The sequence below is a fragment of the Macadamia integrifolia genome, unplaced genomic scaffold (genome assembly GCF_013358625.1).
Source record: "Macadamia integrifolia cultivar HAES 741 unplaced genomic scaffold, SCU_Mint_v3 scaffold3619, whole genome shotgun sequence".
In the NCBI taxonomy this organism is placed as follows: Eukaryota; Viridiplantae; Streptophyta; class Magnoliopsida; order Proteales; family Proteaceae; genus Macadamia; species Macadamia integrifolia.
Genome location: NW_024869660.1, coordinates 1376 through 5397, shown reverse-complemented (window position 1 = coordinate 5397; position 4022 = coordinate 1376). Strand labels below are relative to the sequence as shown.

Below are 4022 nucleotides of genomic sequence, written 5' to 3'. Positions count from 1 at the left end.
GGCTACTATAGGCTGAGTAATTATGGAACTAATGTTACCTGCTAAGAACACATTTTTGGACACATTAGTGATACATTTGTGAGTACATAAATATTTTAGGACCTTTGTATAAGTAGGGATCTGGGATATGGCATCCAAAAGAAAGATGTTCACTTCCACCTTTTTGAAGGCTTCTAAAATTTTATCTATAGAAGTAGTTTTCTTTTTGTTTACTAAGCGATTAGGAAAGGAGAGAGGGGGAACATAAGGACTGTTAGGGATTTTCTCTTTTTTTGAAAAATCATGTTTGGTTTCCTCAATTAAATCATCTTTAGTTTCAGAAGAATCTTTAGGTTCATCAAATGAACCTAGAACAAGAGGCATACTCATGTCCTCAACTGAAGGAAAGTTAACAGGAGTAATAGATGAGGAAGATTTAAGAATACTCTATTTGTACTCTCTACCACTCCTAAGAGCATAAACAACATTACCTTGGTTGGATGGCCTTTGTTGGGTCTGACCTTGTACTATATTCAGTGGTGCATTAGTTGGTGCTTGTGAACTAACAGGCTAATGATGCCTAGGGTTAGGCTCTGGTTGACTGGGTAAAGTTCCCTTCTCTCTCTTATGCATAATTGAGACAACTTGGATGAGTTCTCTTATATTTTGATGGCTTGTCATGAGGAGGGCCATATTTTTTTTCAAGTAACTTATTCTACTTGCCTCTCCAGTGTGGGTAAACCCAGGGGGTTATTGATAAAATGCTAAGAGAGGGGCCCAAGGAAAACTAGCCTGAGGTCCTACATTTGGCTTAAGAAAAGTATTTTGGAAAAAATATTATTGTTCACAGCGAGGCCTTTGGGGTCCAGGTTGACCTTGATTACTAAAATTGGAAGGCCCTGCTTGGTTGCCCTAATTCCTAGAGAAATTTGAGTGATTTCTCCATACTGGATTGTAGGTGTTACTATATAGATTATTCTGATATAAGGCATTAACACTATCATTAGAAGTGCCCCTAGAGGTGTTGGGGCATTTTTCTATGATATGTCCAGGGGACTGGCACCAAGCACACATCTTAACCAAGTTGACTAATGATGGCTCTCTAGGAACAATAGCCTTAATCCTCTTGATTGAGCTATCCAAATGGGTTCCTTGGCTACTATCTCATCCACAAAATATTCTTTTCCTCCTATGGTTCTTTCACTCTCTTGGGTTGATTCCCACTCATGGGTTTTGTCAGCTAAGTCAAGTAAGAATTTTCATGTCTTTCCTTCATCTGTAAAAGATGTGAATCCCTTAGGGTACATAAACTCTATCATTTGTTTAGTTGGGTAATCAATACCCTCATAAATTATTTAACAAAAATGCCACAAGTCTAGGCCATGGTGAGGGCATTCTTGGAGTAGATCCTTGAATCTCTCCATAACTTTAGAAAATGACTCACTAGGCTTTTGCCTACACTGAAGGATATCACTTCCAAGCTCATTGGTCTTGTGAGTTGGGAAAAACTTCTTGAGGAAGACAACTGTGAATTTCTCCTATGTGGTTATAGAATTTTTGGGTAACTCATACAACCACTACTTAGTTTGGTCTTTCAATGCAAACGTGATGAACCTAAGCTTAACAGCATCATCAGAAAGCTGTTGAAATTTAATTAGAACACAAACCTCTTCAAATTCCCTTAAAAATAGGTATGCATCCTCAGAGGTCAACCCATGGAAGTGGGGCAACATAGTGATGTACTAAGATTTGAGCTCAAAGTTATTGTCCTGGGCTTATAGTAGAACTATGCAGGAAGGTTGGGCTATTCTAGCAAGGTAGAACCTATCTTTCAGAGATTTAAGTGAAGGGTTTTGCTGTTGGTCTCCCATATTGAAAGGTTTTAAAGAGAGCAAACATATATGGTCACTACTTATTGGATCTCTTCTTTTTAACTGATTCTTAGTATTACGTACCCACCTAACACTCATGCAATAGAAAACTACCCACAACTAGAGTAAGATAAGCACAAAAGAATGGAAAGAAAACTCTTTTTTTTCTGATTTTTTTTAGCTTTTTGGGAGCTTACCGGTAGGGATATTGGGTTGCTCAATTCAATTCCTGAGGTACTGCTACAGAGCAAAACCTATCTTTATCATATTGTGAGGCTTGGCCACCTCCACCGATACAACTATTATTATAAGTTGTTCTTCTCAGAAATTCAATAGAAGAAAAAGAAAAACAAAACAAAGCACTTCAATTTACCAAAAGAAAGTGAAAAATAACACGGAACTATCTCCCCGGCAACCGCGTCAAAAACTTGTTAGGATTTAAAATGTAACCACAACCATACGGATCAATATAGCTACAAGTGAAACACAGGGAGAGCAGCCACTTTATTTTTGGTTTCTTTTAATAATATGAAAGTGAACTGATTAATAAATGTGATCTAATTCTAACTACTATTCTAAGTATATGTATCTAAACTAACGTCCTGATCATTCGTCATCTAAGAATTTAAATACGCAAGCCATGCAATTAAAATTAAATAAATAAATAACTAAAAATAAAAAACTCACATAATTAAAAAGCAATGAAGGAAAAAAATGCTGAAATAAAAATAAAGTAAAAGAAATGGTATAAAGCTAGAGAGAGGCTTACAAGTAGGTATCTCTACTTAACCCGAGGATGCATCATAATATGAGCTTTCCTACTTGACCAGAGAGTCACTCTTATAAGGGTTACTCTACTTGGCTTTAGGAAAAGGGAGGCAATTAAAATAAAAACAATAAAATAATGGTTCTATGGCTAGGAGGGACAAAGCCAACATATACACTAGCCATGAACCTTAGGGGAAAGGGAAAGCAATAATGTAACGACTGAAATTAAAATCTTAAATTAAGAAAGAAAGGATAGTTAGAAGAGGGAATGAGAGGGGGGAGAAAAGACTATTGAAGAAGCCTACCTACCTGAATCAATGCTTAAACTTGAAAGCTTGGGTGATTTGTGATACTGCCAACACTGAAAACCAAATATGGAATGAACCAAATCTAAATTTCTAGGCCTAGAGAAAACAAATCTTGAAAAAAAAAAACTGAACTTGAAAAAGAGATGCTCCACGGCTCGTGATCTTGTCACCTAGAACTATAACTTAAAAATTACAACTCAATTACAAAAATCATAAATATAAAATGCTGAATAAAAATAAAAGAGTGCTTGCATTAATTGAATAAAAAGCTATTACAAAAGTGATTTAAGAAAAAATAAAGAAGAACTAAAACTAGAGAGAGAGAGAGAGAGAGAGAGAGCAACTAAAAAAACCCTTAGAAGAAGAATGAAGTCTCTCCCTTCCTCTTACATGAGTTGTATTTATAGGAAATGCGGAAGTAGGATAACAAATTTATCTTTCCTAAATGGGAAAAACCCACAATTGGTAGGTGAGACCTTTTGAGACCAAAAGTGCTAAGGTGGAGGAGAGAGAAGAGAGAAATAAACTTGGAGAAATTTTTCATAATTTTTTTGCTAATTTTCTTTTCTTTTTTTTATTTATTTTTCTCTTTTTTTTTCTCCCTCTCTTCAAATCTTGTGCACAACCCTTGTTGCCCGATTTTTTTTTCTTTCCCTTGGACGATTTTCCTTCTTGCTTTCTGTGATTTGGATAATCATCTAGTGATGATTTGGAGGAGAGAGAAGAGTTGGAGAAGATTTAATTCTCCCTTTTTTTTCTTTATCTTCTTGCGTAAGAAACCCCTCCCACGATTTTCCTTGCTTTGAAGATTTGGACAATCTTCTAATTTGATGTGGAAATCCCCTCCATGCCCTTAGTACTTTAAGTGAGTGAAAAGCAGGAAATCTTCAATAAAATTCTCAAAAAAAATGACAACCATGAGATTCGAACTTAAGAACTCCTGGTGAGCAAGGGAATTTTGCACACCATAGCTCACCACCTACACTAGATAGTTGTTGTTGGAGAGATATGACGACCGACAATGCTTAAGGCCTTTAAAATACAAAACCTGCAAAAAGATAGTAAAACCCATGGTAGCTCCATTCTAAATATGTAA

General features: G+C 35.9%; 1 non-coding gene across 1 annotated transcript; it reads left to right on the top strand.

Moving 5' to 3' along the window:
* The first annotated feature begins 1356 nt into the window (after positions 1–1356).
* Positions 1357–1463, top strand: LOC122068239. Its single transcript, XR_006137014.1, has one exon. It is a non-coding gene; the product is annotated as a small nucleolar RNA R71 (small nucleolar RNA).
* The last annotated feature ends 2559 nt before the right edge of the window (positions 1464–4022 follow it).